The sequence below is a fragment of the Panthera onca genome, chromosome B4 (assembly GCF_046562875.1).
Source record: "Panthera onca isolate mPanOnc1 chromosome B4, mPanOnc1 haplotype 2, whole genome shotgun sequence".
Lineage (NCBI taxonomy): Eukaryota > Metazoa > Chordata > Mammalia > Carnivora > Felidae > Panthera > Panthera onca.
Window position 1 is genome coordinate 114,858,565 of NC_138345.1, and position 23,546 is coordinate 114,882,110.

At 42.3% G+C, this 23,546-nt stretch overlaps 1 protein-coding gene across 5 annotated transcripts in view; it reads left to right on the forward strand.

The window, feature by feature from the left end:
• CRADD (CARD and death domain containing adaptor protein) overlaps positions 1–23,546 on the forward strand; it is a 192,847-nt gene that overhangs the window by 142,850 nt on the left and 26,451 nt on the right. The gene's annotated exons all lie outside the window — the stretch shown is intronic.

A 23,546-nucleotide genomic window follows, 5' to 3' on the forward strand; every position in this document is an offset into this window, starting at 1 on the left:
CAACGTGATACATCACATTAACAAAAAAAAAGAGAAGAACCATATGATCCTGTCAATCGATGCAGAAAAGGCCTTTGACAAAATCCAGCACCCTTTCTTAATAAAAACCCTTGAGAAAGTCGGGATAGAAGGAACATACTTAAAGATCATAAAGGCCATTTATGAAAAGCCCACAGCTAACATCATCCTCAACGGGGAAAAACTGAGAGCTTTTTCCCTGAGATCAGGAACACGACAGGGATGCCCACTGTCACCGCTGTTGTTTAATATAGTGCTGGAAGTTCTAGCATCAGCAATCAGACAACAAAAGGAAATCAAAGGCATCAAAATTGGCAAAGATGAAGTCAAGCTTTCGCTTTTTGCAGATGACATGATATTATACATGGAAAATCCGATAGACTCCACCAAAAGTCTGCTAGAACGGATACATGAATTCAGCAAAGTTGCAGGATACAAAATCAATGTGCAGAAATCAGTTGCATTCTTATACACTAACAATGAAGCAACAGAAAGACAAATGAAGAAACTGATCCCATTCACAATTGCACCAAGAAGCATAAAATACCTAGGAATAAATCTAACCAAAGATGTAAAAGATCTGTATGCTGAAAACTATAGAAAGCTTATGCAGGTAATTGAAGAAGATATAAAGAAATGGAAAGACATTCCCTGCTCATGGATTGGAAGAATAAATATTGTCAAAATGTCAATACTACCCAAAGCTATCTACACATTCAATGCAATCCCAATCAAAATTGCACCAGCATTCTTCTCGAAACTAGAACAAGCAATCCTGAAATTCATATGGAACCACAAAAGGCCCCGAATAGCCAAAGTAATTTTGAAGAAGAAGACCAAAGCAGGAGGCATCACAATCCCAGACTTTAGCCTCTACTACAAAGCTGTCATCATCAAGACAGCATGGTATTGGCATAAAAACAGACACATAGACCAATGGAATAGAATAGAAACCCCAGAACTAGACCCACAAACGTATGGTCCCTTTTAGTTTTAAAATTCTGTCAGCGTATGTGATTATTTAATCTGATGCCTTCATTTTTACTGGTGAGTAAACTGAAGGCCGTTAAGTCTTTCATGCATTGCATTCGACAGAGATTTACCGATGGTCTCCTAGGGAGATGGGCATGTAGTTGTGTGCTATGCACAAAAAATGTGATCCTTGTCTGCAAGGAGCCTTGGGTCTGGTAGCCAAGATGAGATAGATATATGCCAAGAAATAGGAAAGAGAGAGAGAAAAGAAAAGAAAAGAAAAGAAAAGAAAAGAAAAGAAAAGAAAAGAAAAGAAAAAGTAAAGAAAAGAAAAGAGAAAGAGAAAGAGGAAGAGAAAGAAAGAAAACCCAGTAATTGGTTAGTAGCTCAGCTGCATCTAGAACCCACCATTGCTGTGAGGGCTGGTTCCCTCTCCCTGCCCTGTGCTCCAGGGGCCTGAAGGGGGGTCCTGGCATGATAAGGCCAGAAATGTTTCTTTGGGTAGGTAGGCAATATCCCACCAACTAACAGAACGTGATTTTAGTTTACTTTCTTTTTCCGAGTAACAAAGGCCCAGGAGTAGCTATTTAGCTCACCACCCGTACCGCTGCTCATGCATGAGGGTAAGAATTGACATGAGGACGTCAATGGTGAGAGGGGAGGGGGCACAGAAAGCCGGTTCTAGAGCGCCGTCCTCTAGTGGAAATATAATGCAAGCTGCAACGTAAGTCACAAACGTGATTTTAGATTTTCTAGTGGCTCCATTTAAAAAAGTAAAAAGAAATGTAAAATTAGTCTGAATAATATAGTTTGTTTCACCAAATATACCCGGCGTATTAGCATTTCAACAGGAAAGGAGTGGCAGACAAGTATTAATGAGATACTTTACACTCTGTTTCTCACTGGGACTTCAAAATCTTGGTGTGTACTTCACACAGCCCTCGATTCGTGCAAGGCTCATTTCACACATGGCTGGTGGCTCCTGTACTGGACAATGCAGCTCCGGGGAAGTGGCTCTCAGCGCCTTTTCTGCCTCCACCTAGTTCAGCCACGTAGGCACCCCTTCCATGACTTCCCATCCTGCGCAGTGACTCCCATCTAGGGGATGCGCTCCCGTGAGATGACAACGGCCGGGGATAGGGGTGCCGCAGTGGCATTTACCACCACCCACCTCCTCCCTGTGCCAGCGTCAAAGGCGCTGAAAGTGCGGAGGGTTTCTGCGAAGTCTTGCTCACATAGGTCAGCGTGCTAAAGAGCCAGCCCAGGAAGGGAGGGCTGATGACCTGGAAGCCGGGGTTGGGATTTGGAGAAGTGGTTGAGTGCCAGACGCTCAAGGGCTCAGTATACAGAACTTGACTACAGAATGTCACAGGTTTACTACTTTTTAAGTAATTTATTTTTTCTTCTCATCTTCATCTGCTCATTTGGCTCATTTATGCAATGCACGTACAAAAGGAATCAGACCAGGTGATCGTCGAAGGCCCTTCCCTGTCCAGGTTACTGCCCCCTCATTTGTAAAGGGGCCCATCAGAGCCTCTGACCTGGTGTTTCAAAGGACTGTTCCTGGCCAGGCCTTGCCTGGCCCTGAGGTATTTGAAATGTGTTTTCATAATTCCTAAGAGTTATGTTCAGGGCTGTGTGTGTGTAGGGATGGAGGGTATGGGGGGGCAGAGAACGTGGAGCCTGGCTGGGCAAAGTGCTTTACTTACATCGTCCTACTGAATCAATAGAACAGCCACTTGAGGTAGACGGTATAGTTATCCTTATTTTCCACAAAAGGAAGTATGGCCAAAGAGGTTAAGTAACCTCCTCCAGGTCCCAGTAGCTGTCATCTTTATATTTATGGTTGCCAGGTAGAATTTTCTTTCTTGGCAGTAACCTGCCTGCCTCTGCGTGCTCATCTTTCTTTTCCATGCCACATTCTTTCCCCACCCCTCACCCTCCACCACAAATGTGCTTCAGGTGGGAGTCCCTCATCGTAAAACATGTTGAGGGCTTCTACTCCACTATATGTGGCCCTCAGACTTCTAAACTGGTTTTCTGTTTGATGGCTCAGATTCCTTTTTTAGGAAGCTCAAGCTGGGAACATGGGACATTCAACTTCTGTCAGGTCACCATTCAGCCAATGGGGGATACCATTCGCCTGCCATCTCCCAGGGATCCAGACATGAGAGCAGCCTTAGGGATCCGTAGGAAGAAAAGCTGCTTCCCAAGACCAGAAGGGGGCTGCCTGGCCACTTAGGCAGGGCCTTGCTGATGAACAGAGCCTTGCCAGAACTCCCCCCTCCAGGTCTGTTCCTCAGCTTTGCACGTCAAGGGTAATCTCAGACTGAGGGCAGAACAGGCTGGGAGGTGGAGTGGGAGAAGCTGATTCATGACACCTAGTCTTAGGAGAGACTAATGTATAAATCAGAACACCTGTTCATTAATGTGCTGGAAGGCACAGATATTTATGTCTGCAGGCCAGCATATTTTTATTTCCACAGAAAAACCTTGCATTAGGAGCCAGATTTTTATCAGGAAGTTGTGTACCACACCTGGAATCAGAACTAGGAGAGTTATTGTTGAAACATTTAAGTATTTATAGTTGAAGAGGATGTGATACAAAATGGCATTTCGTGAAAAAGGTCAGCCTCTCTTCCAGGCCTTGCCTCTCCGTCCTTAGCCCCTTCCTCAGAGGCAACCCGTATTCCCAATTTCTTCCACAAGTTAGATTGTCTGAGGCTGTATTTCCTGAATAGGGATGTGCCCACTGCACAGGCCTTTCTTGCAGGCTTAACTTGCATCTTCTGGGTGGTCTCCCTCCCTGGACCAGTTTTTTCTTGACACATCAGAGGGTCGGGAGGTGGGAAGCGTGCAGATGATAGAGGCCAGCTGGGGAGAGGGGCACGCAGGGCTTGTGGAGCGGGAAGTGCTCTACTGTCCCGGGGAGGGTGTGGGGGTGAGTGAGAAGAGAGCTATCTGGTGACAGTACAAAGGAGTGTACCCAGGCCCCTGGCAGGAAGTGGACGGGTGGTGTGTATTTCTCTAACCACTCCCAGCCTCTGGGGAACAGGACAGGAAAGAAAACCCCAGAGTGGGAGAGACAAAGGGGGGCTCTGCCCCTTCACTGTCTTGAAGGAGCAGCAACCCTGCCCCAGGAAAACACCCCAAAGGGACAGGGCAGGGACCAAAAACATTGTGAGAGACAACCTGGCCCCAGAGCAGCCAAGTAAGGTGCCTTCCAGCTTCAGCGTCCTGACCTGGAGACGGCACCGGAGGAGGTCTACAGAAGGAACAATTAGCCAATTCATTATGTTGACATTTCTAGCCACAAGATAAGGCCTTTTCCCTTAATTAGGGCTGGGACAGATAAAAATATATTCCCAGCCAACCCCTGTTATCCACATGGGCAGACCTATCCCTACTTGGTCTGGCCCTGTCCTTATTAGAGGGCTTGCTCTGTGTGCCTACACTTGGCAGCTCTGTAAAGGATTCGGAAGGAATAAACACAGGGCCTGCTTCCTGCCCTTCGTCTAGAAGAGAAGACTCATTCATACACATGGTCCGTGGCAGCAGACTTCGGTGGTTCAAGAACAGGAAAATAAAACTAATGGGGGGGGTGTCTGGAAACCAGCTCATGTGAGGCAAATAAAGCGAGTGAGGGATTCTGGTTGCCAGTTCAGGTGAGGAAGCAGGGAGGGGTATGTAGTGCGGAAGGAGGGGGGGGGGGGGTCGGTAACTAAAAGAAGCTGTGAACACCATCTCGGATGTTGGAGAGGCAGTGGGACTTAATGTGTGGTAGGTAAAAGCCAACTTCTGAAGGCACTTACCCCCTGCGTGACTTCAGACAAGGCATTTCACCTCCCTGTGCTTCTCTTTCTCCGTTTTAAGAAAGTGAGGACAATATGGTACCTATCTCATTGGGCTGACGGGAGAACTGAGCAGGTTGATACACAGTAAGCACTTGTGACAGGGTGAGAGAGCACCATTCGGGTATGTGCTGCTATGCCTCAGAAGGCAGGGAGCAGACAGTGGGTTGCACCTGGTACACCAAGGAGACAAAGTGATGGAAAATCTGCCTCAGTGTATGGATTACCTTATTTTTAAATTAGAGTTATCCAACAGGGGACCTTGAAAAATAAAGAGCAGGGGCGCCTGGGTGGCTCAGTCGGTTAAGAGTCCGACTTCAGCTCAGGTCACAATCTCGCGGTCCGTGAGTTTGAGCCCCGCATCGGGCTCTGGGCTGATGGCTCAGAGCCTGGAGCCTGCTTCCCATTCTGTGTCCCCCTCTCTCTCTGCCCCTCCCCTGTTCATGCTCTGTCTCTCTCTGTCTCAAAAATAAATAAATGTAAAAAAAAAAATTAAAAAAAATAAATAAAGAGCAAAGAAAACTTGAGAGTTTGAAGGGGTTTCTTCTCTAACCCAGACCCTTTTGAGTTCTGCATATCTATCTAGTCGTCTGTTGGGCGTTTCCACTTGGATGTCCCCCAGGCATCTTATGCTTAACATGTTGAGAAAGCTGATCTCTGGATCCTGCGTCTACCTGCTTCTCCTGCATCTTTCTCCATTTCGATACGAGCAGTGGCAATACCAGCACCCCCCGTCTTGTTGTTGATGCCTCTATCTTGGTCCTTATATTTAATCAGTCAACAACCGATGTCCACTCTACTCTTCAATATGGGGTCCATCTACTTTTCTCCATGGTCACTGCCTGGTGACTGGTTTCTTGTTGAAACAATCATCTCTCCCCTGCAGTAACTTTCCAACTGGCCTTATTGTTTTACCTCTGCCTTAAGGCCAGCAAGCCTACAGGGCAGCTTGGGGTAGAAAAAATATATACTGACCACATAAGAAGTTGGAGCTGGGACCAGGTATTTATAAGCAGACAGAGGCTGGATTTCCCCCATCATGTGCTCATGTGGCTGGTGCCCTTGTGCCTTAACACCTGCTCAGCCATGTGCACTGGCCCTTCTTTCCAGTTCATTCTTCCAACAGAGTGATTTTATTAAAATGTAAATTGGGTCTCACCATACTTTTTTCTAATATCACCCGGACCCCCAGTCTTTCATGGCTTCCTATTGCCCTTGAGCTCTAAATCAAATCTGGGTTCCATCTACAATGGTACAGTAATTGGCATTAATAGCCACTAATAAGAGATTTTACTGCAAAAACTAGCTCTGGGTAGATCAGGAACTTTAGCTCCAAGATAGAGCTGAGAGGCACTCTGCCTAGTACAGAGGCGATAGGCTGGACGCTTAAGGTCTGGAGCCAGCCTGCAGACAGGCTATCACAGCATGTAAAACCAATGTTTAGTTGACCCTAATTAAAATCGAGATTTCACCTAAAACCTGGATTCTTGGCTTCCCAAAGTTTACAAGATGTGGAGACATTGTCTCCTCCTCCTCCTAGGGCTTTGGTTGGTGCTGAGCGGCGCTCTCTCCCTCGCCACCACTGCTCCACGTTTTATATTCACTTGTGACCCCTGCTAGGCCCTGGCAGATATTTGAATTTGCATCCCCTAAGCTCATTTGACAGAGGGAAGCTGAGGCTAGAAAGGTGGCACATCAGTCTCCAGGTCTTGTGCTGGGTCTTGAACCATCTCGTGGCTTCTGCTGTCGCTACTGAATCACGGAGGCCTCTCAGTTGAAGACTGAAAGGAGACACAATATGCAACTGGGTTAATTATTCTTTCTGCTGTGATTGCTAACCAACGCGTCCTTTAGTTTTGCTTATATCTGTAGCAACGTGAAAATTAGAACATACAGTCTGGAGGACCAGGATGGTGTTCTATGAATATCACCTACATTGCTTGAGACTTTAGGCCAAATAAGTAAAGTGGAGAGATAGGGAGGACTGAAAAGGACAGGGAAAATAAAATCCGGACAGCTTTTGAGACAGGAACGGCCTCTTCCTTGTGGAGTTGTGGAAAGCCAGCTGGGCTCTGCCGCCTTTCCTGGGGTGTGGAGATCGAGGTGTAGACAGCAGTGAGTCTGTTACACAGACAGGAGTGAGTGGCAGGAAAAGGACCAGAGAGCAGATCTGTGGGCTCAGTGCCCCATGCCATGCTGTCACACCCTGAAAATTACCGTGGACAAATCGATGATTGCAAAAAGGGAAATTTGCAGTTGACTTGGCAAACAATAGCCTTGACCAATCTGGAGGAACTTGGATGAAACATAGCCCCAGAGTCTCGAATCAGATAAAGTTGTCCTGTGTTCTTTAAGGAAAGAGGCCACATCACGCATAGGGAAATTAGCCACGACAGCTACCAGATCCTCCCGGATACTGCATCCTCTTTGTCCCCTAGTGGATCATGGTCAGGAAACTGCCATGAAGCTGTTCTGAGTCCTGACTGACTCAAGACCTCATCCTCATTGCAACCCTGGGCTCCTTTCTCCTAAGCTAATAAAAAGGCAGGCTGTGTATAAGGGGGAAAATGGAGTGACAGGACCTGTCTCCAAAGGCAAGCCATGGGCGGGGGTCAGGGGGGTACAGTGTGACATGCTTTCACCTTCTGGGCTTTGTCTCTCTTGTATTATTCTCTTTTTTGTTTCTCATTAGGGTCTAAAAATGTTTAATGGTACTTAATTATACTTCTTTTATCTGTATTCAAGTGTATCTTGGAACTCATGCATACATTAACACTCTCTCATAATTAAGCCAAGGCAATTAGAATATTTTATCAGCAAGAGAAATATTTTCCTCTAGACCTAGCTGTAGAAATCAAATCCTCTCTTTCAGATCTCTGAGCCATTGCTCAACAATGGAAGTCAGATTTATAATTTCATAGTCCTCTCCTCTTGATGGCCGACGAACGGACATAGTGATTTACACAAACAAAATGTGCTCATAGAAGAATGGGCTCACATTGTTGATTTTATTTCTAGAATCCCTGGGGCCTCTGTTTTTCCCCATAGAGACTATACTTAAAAGAGTGAGTAATGGATCAATAAGTAACACTGGGGTGGGGCGGGGGATGGGTGCAATAGGTGATGGGTATTAAGAGTACACTTATTGTTTTATTTTTTTATTTATTTTTTTTAGAGAGAGAGAGAGAGCACACAAGTGGGAGAGAGGCACAGAGGGAGAACGGGAGGGAGAATCTTAAAACAGCCTCCTTGCTCACTGCAGAGCCCAACACGGGGCTTGATCCCACAACCCTGGGATCATGACCTGAGCTGAAATCAAGAGTCAGAAGCTCAACTGACTGAGCCATCCAGGTGCCCCAAGGGTACACTTAGCTTGATGAGCACTGGGTGATGTGCAGAATTGCTGAATCACTGTATTGTACACCTGAAACTGATGTATCACTGAATTAACTACACTGGAATTAAAATTAAACAATAACTAGTAGTCTTCCACTCCCTGCTCTTAGACAAAAGTAATTTTCGAAATTCAGACTAAATTACTTCCACTAATGATGTACTTCCATTAGTTGGTTGGCTCAACAGGAGTAAGAAACTTTTTTCTTTTTCCACGAAGACTTCTCTGCCACCAAGTTCTTTCAGCTTAAGAATGTTTGTTAGTTTGTCACAATACTTCTTCGGTTCAGGAGGCATTGACTTTATTCATTCGAAGTGTAAAGTCTGTTGCTATTCTCATCTTTGTCTAAGCTTGTCTTTTTAAAAGTGAGGCCTTTTTCCTTGCCTGGGGTTCAGGCAGAAGTAGAGAGAAGGATCTAGTTAAGAGGAGGGGTGCAAGGGGGAGAGCATAGAACCAGGTAATTAGTGACAGTGGGATATGAAGGGGGGATTGTCACAGGAGAAGGAAGCCGGGCTGTTGGAACGGAGTGGTCCAAAGAGACCCTACTTTAAAGGGCTGCCGTCATAAAAACCCAGCTGCACAAGTCTGGGAAATGACCAGATAGCAAAGAGTCCGCCATCCAAGCAGTTCGGGGGCAACTGCTCTCGGCAGTAAAAATACCGAGTTGTGGAGAACACAGTGACCCACTCTGACAACATAATGAAATGGATGGCGATTCCCCAGTGGATGGAAATTTGCTTTTTACCATATCCCAAAACACCGGCTCCAGGGGGTGAGTTGTGTTTTTGTTTGTAATACCCTGCACTGATGGTTCCTGGAAACTCTACTGCGAGTCTCTGCCTTCTGGTGCAGGCTCTGAGGCGGCATCACCCTCACCTCTAGGTCGCTCTTATGACACACCCTGGGTCTCATTTTCAGTGTCTCGGCATACTTTCCAATGCTTCCAGTAATTGATTGTGCAAAACACAAAACCAAAAGCAGATGGCACATATGTAGATAAGCTGTTTTATTTTTCATCCCTATAATTTGCTAGGTTTGATAGCACTTCAATTTTCTAACCATAAAAGCTGCTTCTATGCTCTTTGGAACACACACACACATACACACACACACACACACACACACACACAATGCTGCCAGTAAGTAAGCTAAAAGAATATTACATGTGGTTTTCTGTTGTTGTTTTGGGTTTTTTCTCCTTTCTTTTTTTAAGGAAATACCTTGCTGCTGGGGAAAGAAAGTCAAAAAAATTACTTTGAGTGTATTTCCCAGGGCTCAGATTACTTCTGGAACTATTGTGTTAACACCCAAGAATACTTCGGAATGTCCTATCATAGCTGAAGTTAAAACCTAGCTTTCTGCTGAGTGGTATTCCTGAAGGCACTCCCTCTGGGAAGTCACTGTATTAGATGCTGGTTGTGGCATCTGTGTCTCCTGCATCGGTGAGAGGGCGCTGCTCTGTCCAAGAAACGTGACTGACCAGCGGGAGGTGAAAGCTGCCCCTGACACAAATGGGACATGTTGGTGGGGACACTTTACAGGAAGTTCCTTTGGGCCCATTCGTCTACTTGTCAGCTAAATGCTCACATTATCTTCTCAGTCAGATGGACATTGCCAATGTGGATTTATAAGGGGCTTGTTTTAAATCAATCATGTATTATTTATTAAACAAATATGTATTATTATTTGTATTATAGTATCTATTAGGGTGCACCTGCCCCTGAAACTCAGGCTGTGAAATGAATAATTTCTTCTCTGTAGGCGACCTCCTCGTTGGCTCCAGGCTCAACCATTTAGTAGGTGTCTCTGGGCATCTGAACAGTTTGGGAACCATATTTGAACCAGCACGAAATTACTGCCCAGTAATCCTCTTTCGCAAGGGATCTGTGGACACACATCTAATCTGACAGAGACAGCTGAGCACAGAGACTCCTTGGAAGAGCAGACTCCAGAGCCAGACAGACCCGGCTTTGAAACCAGACTGTCACTTCTTAGGCTGAGTGCTTTGGAGAGACTTATTCAGCTTCTCCTAATATTAACACCCTCTTTATAAAAAGAGAATGATGATAACACCTACCTCCTGATGGCGGCCTCAAGAGTAAAAGTGTTGCCATTGCCGTCCCTTCTCCTTGTTTTAAAATGATACAAGGGGGAACACACTTATATAGGAGAACTCTCTGAAACCGCCCAGGACCGTGTTCGAAACCGTTTATAAGCTGGGAGCAGGGCATTTGTCATATTAGTCACAGTGGAGAATGAAAGGGCTTCTCTTGCTTCTCCTTTCTGTCATCCACTCAGTAGCTGGAGGGGAGATTTGGGTTAAGGCGAGGATGAACAGCAGCAGGAGGCCACAAGAACCTCTTTGGTGCAGCCCTTTCTCAACCCCTCCCTGGAAAAGAGCCACTGCGGCAAGGAGGAGTGGATAAGATGCCAGGTGCATCACTCCCCACCTCTTGGACCCTTCGCAGCCCCGGGGCCCTGAACACAGGAGAGGGGGCCTGTCAGTGGCCCCACACCTCCCCTCTCTCCCTCCTCCTCCGGTCTGCCTGATGGTATTGTTTTTCCCATTAGTAAAAGTACAGTGCCTTATAAATGAACAAATAGCGAGGCAAATACATCCCTAGAATCTGACACGTGTTTATAGAGCTGTGTGTTTTTACATTCTGTTCTGCCTACAGAATGCATAAATGGAAGGGCTACAGCGTCTTCAGGAAAATCTGAAAGCCAGGAACTTATTAACAGGCTTCACACCTGCCTCTGTGAGGAATTTCTGAAGCCAGAGATATTCTTTGTAACTGAGGTCCATCTGTTGCACAGATTTTTAATTCAGATATTTTTCCTTCTCAAGCCAAGGCTGAGAGAGCAGCCAATTTTGTGGAAAGATCTCTTTAATATGAAACGAATAAAACTATCAATGCTAAATAAAATAGACCACTGTGAAACTTAGGTTAAATCCCACAGGGGAGAGGATGTGCGATTAACTGCATTATATAACAAGACCGCCTGTGATGGCTGGTGCGGTTCTCTTTGTTGTTCCAAGGGAGAAGCAGCCAAGGCTGGGGCCAAAGCACATGATATTATTTTAAAATACTGCAGCCTCTGGAATTTTTCCTCAGAGAGATGTCTGGAATCAGAGTTTTCCTTTGATTTATGGTTGCTTTAAATGTTTAACACTTTTTACATTTTCAAAGCTACATCCTCTGCTTCCAGCACCTAGGGGTGTGTTTCTGTTGCTTTGAAAGATCGTTTTCAAATGGGAAGTTTAAAATTATGCAAAAAGGAGGTTTCACAGTACAGAGTGTTGGAGTGATTTTAAATGGATAAAAGGGATGAGGATTAAAGGCAGCCCCCCTCCCCCAGGGCCCCTTTTCTCAGCTGCTTGGGATGACCCAACAGAGAGGGGCTGGCTGGAGAGCAAAGGATTTCCAAAGTGGCGGCGCATTCACTTAGCAAACATCCTTGGGCCAGACTGTCCTCGGACCTCAGAGAATTCACCATCAGGTATGGGGGACAGCAGGTTGAACCGGGTGAAGCTGCCGTTTTTTAGACCAGAAATGGTAGAATGTTGGCAGTTTCATATGGCTCAATCCAGTAGTTAGATGATAGCTATCCACAGTGACGAAGATGGCAGCGGGGCCAGCGTGCAGTGTTATGGGGCAGCCTAGGAAGGAGGACCTCACACCATCCTGTGGGGCCAGGCGACAAGAAGGGTTGGTGTTTTGTCTTGTTCTGTTGTCTTTTTTTTTTTTTTAAACCACTGTATTGAGGGATAATTGGCATGCGGTAAACTGCACATATTCTTAGTGTACAATCTGATAAGTTTTGACACACGTATACATCCACGAAACCATCGCTACAATCAAATAATGAACGTATCACCCCAAAAGTTTCCTCATTCCCCTTTGTAATTCCTTCTTCTTCCTGTCTGCCCCATCCCCAGGCCGACATGCTTTCTGGTATTGGTTTCATTTTGTAGAATTTCATAGAAATGGATTTATACAGTGTTCTTGTTTGCCTGGCTTCTTTCAGCATGATCATTTTTAGATTCATTCATGTTGATGTGCATATCAATATTTCATGACCTTTTATTACAGAATAGTATTTCATTGTATAGATATACCAGAGTTTGTTTTTCCATTCACCTGTTGATGGACACTCGTATCATTAGCTCTTGCAAATAAGGCTGCTGTGAACGTCCACGTACAAGTCTTTGTATGGACACAGGCTTTCTTTTTTCTTTGGTAAACGCCTAGCAGTGGAATGGCTGGATTATATGGTAGGTATATGTTTAACTTTTTAAGAGACTGCCATACTGTTTTCCAAAGTGGCTGTCCCCACTATACATTCCCACCAGCAGTGCCTATAAGTTTGAGTTCTTCCACATCCTGGCCAACATCGGATATGTCTTCTTAATTTTTATCATTTTAATAGGCATATAATGGCATCACACTGTGGTTTTAATTTGCATATTTCTAATGACTAATGATGTGTTGTGCATCTTTTCATGTATTCATTTGCCATCTATATATCTTCTTAGCTGAAGAGTCTATTCAAGTCTTTGTCATCTTTAAATTGGGTTGTTTCCTTATTAAGTGTAGAGAATTCTTTGTATGTACTGTAGATAAGGCCTTTATAAGACATATGATTTGTAAACATGTTCTCCCAGTCTGTAGTTTGTCTCTTCATTCTTCGAGTTGTGTCTTTCAAAGAGAAGTGTTACATTTTGATGACGATCTTCTTCTATTATGGATCATGCTTTTGGTGTCATTTCTAAGAAATCTTTGCCTAAGCTAAAGTTGCAGGTGTTTCCCACCTAATGTTTCTTGCAGAAGGTATCTAGTTACGGGTTTTTCATTCGGAACTCTGATCCATTCTGAGTTCAAGTTTGTAATTGGTAGGCTGAAGTCCTCCCCTTTCTGTGTGTGCACACAGAGACCCAGGTGTTTCAGCATCATTTGAAAAGACTCTCCTTTCTCTGCCGAATTGCCTATACACCATTGTTGAAAATCCATGGCTCACGTAGGTGTAGATCTATTTCTGGACTTCAGGCTGTTGCGGTGATCTATTTCTCTGTCTTTTCATGAACATTCCACTGTCTTCATTTCTTTAGAACGAGTCTTAAAATCAAGCAGTGTAATTCTGTAACTTTGTCCTTTTTCTAAATCATTTTGGCTGTTCGGGGTGCCTGGGTGGCTCAGTCGTTAAGCATCTGGCTCTGGCTCAGGTCATGATCTCACAGTTTGTGTGTTCGAGCCCCGCATTGGGCTGTATGCTGTCAGCTCAGAGCCTGGAGCCTGCTTCGGATTCTGTGCCTCCCTCTCTCTCTGCCCCTCTCCTGCTCATGCTCTGTCTCTCTGTGTCTCTCAAAAATAAATAAATGGTAAAAAAAATTTTTTTATATTATTTTGGCTGTTCTAGTTCCTTCACATCTCCTTGTAAGTTTTAGAATTACCTTCTCAATTCCTATTTAAAAATATGCTGGGATTTTGATGGAGCATGATTTCAATTGGGAGTTGTTGGACTTTCATGAGTCTGTGTCCATGGGAGGAAGGTATTCAAACATCACTTTTATAATCTGAACAACTGGAATTTTGAGACCAGTACAGCATTTAAAAAATTTTCCACAGCCTCACTTCCAAGTTTATTGAAAACCCACCTGTGCAAAATGGTGTTATTCAGTGCCAAAGGATACAAGGAAAAATAAAATGTTCTAATTCTGGTCCCTATTTCCTATAAATTCACCCTTTTAAAAAATCTCCTCCCAGAGGCAGAGAAGAAGACAATTATCTCGGGCAGATTTCCCCCACTGGGAAAAGACCATAGATAACTGGGAGGATCTATGCTTTCTTGGGTGAGAAGGGTCCCTTTTGCTATGCTCTTCTTTCCCTAATGGCTGCAGGCTCATTCGCCAAGCAGTAGACTCTTGTGGACTATGGCTTTGGTATAGGAGTCACAGATTAAACACCTGTAGAGCCTGAGCGATCCAGGACAAGGGAAAGCAGCCCAGGAACTGGACTTTCACGTGCATTGTGGGAGAGAATGGATGTTGGGGGGTATCCAGCATGAGGATGACTCTGGTGAGCTGACCAGCAAAGCCACAAATCTGGAATTTTGCTAAAGCTCCCAATTTTCAAATGCTGTCTCTGTATTTTTTGAACAGCATAGGCCAAACGAAACATGTTTGCGGGCCAAATGAAGTCCATTGGCTACCAGTGTGCAGCCTCTGATGGATGGGCTTTTTTATTTGCTTTAGGGGTCAGCTCTTTCATCAGCTCCCTAAAGGACTTATTCCAACAATTGCTTATTGAGTACTCGTCATGTGCCAGGAAGTGCTCGGGTGGCCAGGAAATCGATCAGCGATGGGAGGCACCCTTTCCGTCCCTGTGCTCAAGGGGCTCCCGTTCCAGTGTGGGGCTTAGGCGTGGCCTAGACATTCATTCCAGTGTCACCTCCCATTCTCTCCTGAACCCTGCCCCTTGCCTGTATTCTCACTGTCACTCATTTCAGGCTTCGAAGAAGGGCATGGTTGGTTATACTTGGAAGAGTCCTGGGAGGCTTCTCTGAGGCAGTGACATACAAGCTAATGATTAAATGTAGAGTTAGAAATTAGCCAGCTGGATATATTGTAGAACAGCGTTCAGCAGATTTCCTGTTGCTACCTGTTTGTGGAACATGAAATCATTTTAATGGTTGAGTCAGGACTAAAATAAAATAGGATATCATATAGTAAAAGGTAAGTATTTTTTGTTTTGTTAAACTTTTCACTCAGTTTTACACACACATACATGCACGTGCTTCTAATACATATTTTTTTAAAAGAAATTTTTGGTTAAAGGAGCACCTGGGTGGCTCTGTCAGTTAAGTGGCTGACTCTTGATTTCACCTCAGGTCATGGCTTGGCATGGTCTCATGGTTCGTGTGTTCAAGTCCCGCATCGGGCTCTGTGCTCACAGTGTAGATCCTGCTTGGGATTCCCTCTCTCTCTCTCTCTCTCTCTCTCTCTCTCTCTCTCTCCCTCGCCCTCTCTCAAATAAGCTTAACAATTTTTTTAAATACAATAATAAAAAAATTTTTAGGTTAAAAAACAGAAAAGCATAGTCTGGAAAAATATCCTTTTTTTTTTTTTTTTGAGAAGAACAAGGAGATTAAAAGAATAGTTATTAACGATTACCCCATGTTATTTCTGAGATCCTGTCATAAATTGCTAACTTCAGCTGCTGATTGCGACTGTTAAGTAGACACTGAATACCTGCTAGGAGAGGTATCTGTGGATGGCTCTGACTGAGCTCTGTCACCTATTAATTGTGAGAATGAACAAGTGACTTTAATCCTTCTGATTTTAGTTCCTGCATTATTTTCCTGGTGAGATAAATGAATTCATCCAGATAGGTCGTTTTCACTCCCAAAGTTCCACAGAGGTGTGTTAGGCACACTGCAAACGATTTGCATAAATAGCTAAATTTGACCCCTGCTGCATTATTAGCACTAAGAGGTGACCAGGAACATTGTAGGCCACAGTTAATATTTGCTGAATTAACGCATCTATTTTCAGAGTACCGTTCCATCTTACGTGAAATTAGACATATTTGAAATCATCGATAAGTAGTACTTTAGGCACAAAATTTGAAGTCCTGCAAATCCTAGAAAATTCCAATTTTGTGAAGAATCACAAAGTTCTGAAGCCAAATGGAATTCTCTACTGTGCTTAGCTCTTGCTCCACGGCAGTACCCCTGTGCTTAGTCTGGCGTTGTGTGAGATGTTTGGAATGCATCCCCTCCATAAAATGCACTTCCTCCATACTTTTTTTTTTTTTTTAACTAAAGACTTAAAAGAAATTTCTTGGAAGCTGTTAGTACCAGACATGTGCGAGGTCCTCACTGTGAATAAGACTGATGCACAGTTTCTGTCTTACTAAAACTTGTGGTTCACTGTGGTGGGTGCCGAGTGCTTTCACACTGACTTCCTGTGTGCTTGCAGGTAACTGGCTTTGGGCAGACCCGGTGTTCAAGGTCCGTATAATCTCTGAGATTCAGGGTCCCACATCTCTGTCCATATAGTGTGCAGCCAGATCATTGACCTTGGAGGTGGTCCGTGTGACTGACTCGTGTTAATTCTGTGAGACGGTCGTCTTCTCGTTTCTGATTCCAAACTGAGGTGTTTTGTTGTTTGTATGTGAGCATGTCGTGCGTGTGCTGGGTTCCTATTCCCTTTGCCAGCAATGAAGACATCAGAACCTTTTCCCTTGAACTGCATTTAAGACAAGCTGAAAACATTCTGTACTTTTGTGATCGATTTTCTAAGCTTGGTAGGATGTCACATTTATCCCAACACAAATTAAATCTTGTTAGTATCATTCCATCGATCTATCCAAGTGATTTTGATTCTTGATTATGTCACTCACCACACGAATAGTCTCTTACAATTGTGGGAAAGCAGCAACTTAAGAAACCTGACTTCGTGCCCCTCCTTCAGTTGCTGGTAGGAGGACTGAAATTTTCACTTTTAAGGTTATTGTGTCATAACTTTGAAAGATTTCGCTTGGCAAATTTACACGGTCTCCATCCCCTTTTATTTCTTTGGTCTTATCGCCAAGCCGCTCAGCCCAGTGGAACTCTGTCAAAGGAATGTACTTTTGATGCCTGGAGTCAGCTGCCTGTAAGCACTCATCAGTGATCTTATGCTTCTTCCAGGCAGGTTCAGTACTGATAAGGAACACATAGCTATCAGAGTTATTTTATAATTTATAATATGCAGTTGAGGCTTCTTAAACTAACTCCCGTTACCCCTTCCTGCCTGGGAATCAGCCACAAAGATAATATCAAGGGACCATGGGGGCAGCTTGCTTCTTGTAGTTTGGGTATCAGTTTAAATATTGATGTTTCCATCTTGAGGACTAAAATAGATTTACAAACATTTTAAAACGATTTTGAAAATTTTGAAGAACAATCATCTGTGGAAAATAATGTGATTAAGGAGCTCATTTTGCCTATTTAGAAAAAGGCAACAACCCAAAACTTTATATCCATATAGTGGAACTTCCATATAAAGGAATCTTTAATGTCATTTGCTTATTACCTACGAAAAAGCAGTGTTGTCATTAACATTGAGAATTTGCATTAGTCGCTTGCGCACTCCGGGTAATCTACAAGGCACTCTGGAATTTTGTCTCTCAACAATCACACTCTGTTTTTAATTTCCAAAGCTAGTTTTTAAGCATGTTTCAATAAACCAAGTAATTTTTTGCCACCTGCCAATGAACTTGTAACTTAGAGATGTTAGAAGCAGGGCTGCATTATGACTTGAATGGGCTGGAGGCACTCTTGCCTTTGTGGCCCATTCCTCCATAAAAAAATGTTAAAAGTTACATTTTATGACTTTTGTTATAAAGATGGATATATTAATATTATACATTCAAACATTTTCTTTGACCTAAAGTTCCTTTTTTCTTCTCATTTTAAAAGAAATTAAAACATTTCCATGGCTTCCAGAAGTATTGTGGGCTCTCATGGGCTCTCATTCCCGTCCCCACTGTGTGTAACGGGTAAATAGGCTCTTGTTAGAAGTTATGATTTTCCCTTTTCAGTTTATTAATTGTTCTTTTGTGTTTAATGTCCATTATTTTTTAAATGGGAAAAACCAACTCCATTTCCAAAGAACATCTCTTTTAAACTCAAGAAGCAACTAACTGCATATTTAGTGGGAATGACATGTATCAGCCTTGAATATATATCAACAACTATTCTGAATAAAATATAAAGGGCTTTTCAAGAAATTGATAAAACAGAGAAATGTATGTCCTTTACATAATCGATTCAAACCAGCTACATGGCCTGAAGCTATCAGCATTTACCCATTTTGTAATTTCAAACAAGATATAATGATCATGAAATACCACATTTTCTGCTCCTATAATCCCCTGTCCTTTCTTACAGCAATGTAAAGCTATGTTCATCTCTTTCTCACTCTCTAGTGGTTTTAAGGCTTAGTGATAGAAGGTCCGGTGTTTCCTCTCATTCATTCATATTCTAATAATGACTCTTGCTGTGTTTATAAAAATGATACATGCTCACTTTATATAAAGAATCCCAGGAATTCAGAAAAGTAAAAAGAAAAGATCACAAATGCTATCACTTAGAAGTAAGCCTCAAAAATAAGTGAACATCCTGTTGGACATCTCTTTAAGCATGTTTATAGATGGGAAGATGGATGGATGGGTGGGTGGATAAGAGAAAGAGAGGGGAAAGAAAGAAAGAAAGAAAGAAAGAAAGAAAGAAAGAAAGAAAGAAAGAAAAGAAAGAGAGAGAAAGAAAGAAAAAAAGAAAGAGAAAGAAAGAAAGAAAGAAAAAAAGGAGGAAGGGAGGAAGGAGAAATACTTTCAGAAAAGTATGGTTATATGATACATGCTGATTTTTAAATTTAAGAACCACTACATTTAATTTTATTTGAATTTAGAGTAAAAGAAATGAAGTGAGAATTAAGAAATTACTGAACTTTGAATAAACATTTTTTTTTTCATAGTAAGAAATGTTATTTTTTGTCGTCTGTGGTTAAGAGATGATGAAGAACTTGATGTTTTTGTATTTTCTTTCCCCCCAGTTATGTTTCTCGGGAGACATTAATGCTGTTCACCCAGGTCTCTCCCCATCCTGGGACATAGGAGAATTCCTATAGGAATTCCTCAGGGATATAGGAGTACTCCCTCAATCCCTGCAAGTTAGGTGTGACCTTGTGACTTGCTTTAGCTACAAAATGTGAGCAGAAGGTCACTTATGGAGTGATGTATTTAACTGCCAGATCTCCTATCTCTTAGCCTTTCTTTTCCGTCTTGGTGAGCATGGACGCTTCTGTGAATATGGAGGAGCATCACATCAATGCAGCATAGAGTGCGCACCCAGGTCGTGCAGGTGATGCCCTGAAGAGCCATGTGGGCCTCACTGAGATTCAGGGCTTCTCTCCTGCCATAGATAACAGTCTATCCTGACTGCCGTCCTCTCCGTTTTAGGAAGTGTTGATTTCCTCCCTACTGTGATAAATGAGATCATCGGTGCTCTCACAGTCTGTCCTTCTTCCCTTCTGGATTTTTGTTAGTGATGTTGTTATCATCACAAAGTCAAGATACAATATTTATCTTCGGTTCTAGCATCTAGCTTTAATTCTGATCGCTTGTATTGTTTTGATATAGTCGGGGTATATAACATTAGATTCTGTTCAGTTGTTTAAAATTAGTTTTATATTTAAATGAATTCAGTGTTCTGTACTAATCTTTTTACTGTGGCGTTCCTGTTACTGATATCAAGAAATGGGTCAAGGGGCTCAGGGCAGACTACCCGGCAGGGAAGCATTCCACCCCAGAGAAAAGAGATATTTTGTCATTTGCATTGTTTAGAATTTTTGGCACATGTTGATATGAAAAACAGATTTTTAGTGGTTTTGTTATTGTTTTTCAATTCTCTAGAAACAGTGCATCCTTTTTTTGCTTGCATCTGAAGCAGACGGTTCCATGTATTCACCCTTGGTATCGCACTGCTGGTATCTTTATTTTATTCATTACACCAACTAGGTAGATTGCCAAGACTTTTAAAGAAAGGCTCAGAACAAGTTCTTGAATTGTTTCTATGTTCAAGAATAAGATATCTACCGATTTACCTATATATTTGACAATCATCTTAGCTAAGAATAATATAATAATAATAATAATATAATAATATAATCTAAGTGAGGCTTTGGCACTGGTTTTACCTTTTGCAAATGAGAAAACATTCTGAGACAGGCTAAGTGTCTTACTCCATGTTATGTGGCCAGTTGATGGCAGATTCAAATTTAGATAGGACCCACACCTGCTAATTCTTAGCCAGAGCTGTGGCCACCGTCCCTTCCCTCTTTTATTTCAGTGAGAACTCAGTTATTGCTAGTAGTTTTGTTGTTGACCTTCCGTGGACTATAGTCAAATCAAGTTTTCCACTGCAGTAAGTCTGATTTACTTGTATTTTGCAACACAGCCTTGTTATCGGAGTAGGCGGTCACTTCGTTATCCAGGAATCAGTTTTAGAAAGACCAGTTTATTTCTCCACCTCTCTGTGAGGACCACATTGTTCTCTGTGATTATCTATCAGAACAAGTGGTTCTAATTAGTTTTCTTTTTAAGGTGCTTTTCTTTCATTTCCAGGCAGCCGGCGCCTCAGGCAAAGGGACGTCTCTGCAGAAACGCTATACTCAGGGACCCAGGTTAACGCAGGCCCTGGGAGGTGCCCAGTCAGGTTGGCTTTCTCAGTCTGGCATCCCCAGCCTCTCCATTCCCTTCCCTCCCACGACAAACCATTTTTTTCTGTCTCGGATATGTTCTTTCATTTGTGTGTGTTTTCACCAGTGGTGGTGTTTTACAACATACATTCTAAATATTCCATTGTTACAGGTCTCCTTCTTTTTTCTTATATTTTTGCTTTATCCTAACTGTCCAGCACTCCCTTTGTACTCCCTCATGTTTGCCTCTTCCCCTAGTAGTGAGCTCTCACATTGCTTCGAGCTCCTTTCCTCCCACAGCGTTACCTGATATAAACAGCCTCGTACATGACTCCTCCCGAGTCTGTATGAGAATTTTTCTGGGATCTATAAACCCCCAAACAGGAGAACCGGGTTGGAAGGCATATGTGTACTTGCTAGCACAAATAATGCAACTTTGTATAAACAACCTTGTACATGTCCCTGAGAGGGCTTTTTCAGAGTTTTTCGTGGGTACACGTGCGTGAGAACGAGATTGTGTACTGCGTTCCAGTTGCCCACCTGCTGCTGGCTTGTAGAATGGCTGGCTGCCCAGTGCCCAGTAAAGTCCCTGCGTCTCCACATCTCGGCCAGAGCTTGGCATTGTCTAGATTTCCAGGCACATAAAGTGATCTGCCATGGTTATTTCTGTTGTTATTTCTCAAATTTCTGTGTGTGAGCATCTCTCTCTCTTTTGAGTTCCCTCTTATTTGAATCGCCTTGTCCCACCTTCATCCTTTTCCCCGTGGAGGTGCTTGTCTTTCTTCTCTTGGTTTCGGGACTACCGTCTACCATCCGGGTAGTCTTCCCTCCTGGGGTGTAGACCCATTCTGCTCCGTCATCTTGGATGAGGGTCTCCTTCATTGCACAGAAATCTTTAATTTTGATGTAAAAAAAAATTTATCTTTTGAAAAGGATCTTCCCACTGCAGGTCATAAAGACACTCGCCGTTATTTTTATTAACTTAGTAGTTTTACCTTTTATGTTTGGACCTTTATCCACAAGGAATCCATCACTGTTTATGGTGTGATACAAAAGTGCAGTTTTATTTTTTTCTGTATAATTAGCTCTCCCCAGTTTGGAAAAAGCCTCTCCTTTCCCCATTATAAAATTTCAATTGTCATTACGAGACTTGTCATGTTTATATGCCTTCCCACCCAGAACACGAATGACTCCCCATTTATTCAGATCTTGCTTTATGTCTTTTAATAAATGCTTAAGATTTACCCCATTGAGGTCTTGTGTGATCTTTGTTAATTGAATGTCTAGATACTTTACAATTTTATTGTTTAATTTTATTGTTTATTATTATATTTTGTGTTTGATTATTGCTAGAATGCAGAAATACTGGTTTGTTGGTTTTTATTTTTGTTTTCTGGCAATTTTACTTAACCCTCTCACTTGTTCTGATGGATTATCTGTTGATCTTGGCCTTTTCTTACATATTAGATCAACTAGCCTGAAAATAGTGATAGTTTTACCTCTTCCCTTCAAATGTTTGTACCTAATTTCTTTTTCTTTATACCTCCGGTTCGGACCTCCACGACAATATGCAACAGTAGTGGTGACATCGAGCATCCTTGTTTTGTCTCTACCATTAAAAGGAAAATGTTTAAAAGCTGTCAATTAAACCAAATACTTATTGAAGGTTTTTACAGTCTTTACCAAGTTAAGGAGGTTCCTCATATTCCTAATTAAAGATATCTTTTTAAGGAATCATAATTTTATCAAATTTTATCAAATACTTCTTTGCATCTATTAAGATAATAGTGACTTACCACTTTGGACGATTGCTATGTTGAATTAATTGATAGACCTTGTAATATTGAAATTGTTGTAATCCCAGGATAAATTCTACTTGCTCACAATATATTATTTTAAATAGATTTTTTTTTTTTTACTCAGTGAATATTTAGGATTTTTACATCTAAAATAATAATTGCAAAGAACCTGTAATCTTTCTTTTCTTGTATTCTCCTTATCCTGTTTGGAACAAAAAGTAAAGCAGCCTAATTAAAATAGGCTAGATAACTTTTGTTATTTTCCTATTTCCTAGAATCGCTTATAGAAGCTAGGAAGTGAAACATTTCATAAACATTTGATAGAGCTCACCAGAACACTGTCTGGGCCTAGGGCTCTTTATCAGGGAAGTTCTTTGATTGCCATTTCAATGTATTTCATTAATACTTTGACCTATTTGAGTTTTCTATTTTTTCCGGCACTAATTTTCGTATTTTATATATCCCAGTATCAGTTCATCTAGATTTAAAAAAATGTATTTGTACACTTGTGGATTTTTTTCATTTTTTTAATTAAAAAATTATTTATATAAACTCACATTAGTTAACATACAGTGTAGTATTGGCTTCAGGAGTAGAACCCAGTGATTCATCACTTACATACAATACCCAGGGCTCATTCCAGCAACTTCCCTCTTTAATGCCCGTCACCATTTAGCCCATCCCCCCACTCTCCTCCTCTCCAGCAACCCTCAGTTTGTTCTCTGTGTTTAAGAGTGTCTTATGGTTTTCCTCCCTCTCTGTTTTTATATTATTTTGCTTCTTTTCCCCTGTGTTCATCTGTTTTGTTTCTTAAATTCCACATATGAATGAAATCATATGATATTTGTCCTTCTCTGACTCATTTCGCTTAGCATAATACCTTCTAGTTCATCCATGTTGTTGCAAATGGCAAGATCTCGTTCTTCTTGATCACTGAGTAATATTCCATTGTATGTATGTGTGTATATATATATATATATACACACACACACGTATATACACACCACATGTTCTTTATCCATTCGTCAGTTGATGGACACTTGGGCTCTTTCCATAATTTGGTTGTTGTTGATAGTTCTGCTATAAACATTGGGTGCATGTGCCCCTTAAAATCAGCATTTTTATTTTGTTTTTTTTTTTAATTTTTTTAATGTTTATTTATTTTTGAGACTGAGAGAGACAGAGCACGAATGGGGGAGGGGCAGAGTGAGAGGGAGACACAGAATCGGAAGCAGGCTCCAGGCTCTGAGCCATCAGCCCAGAGCCCGACG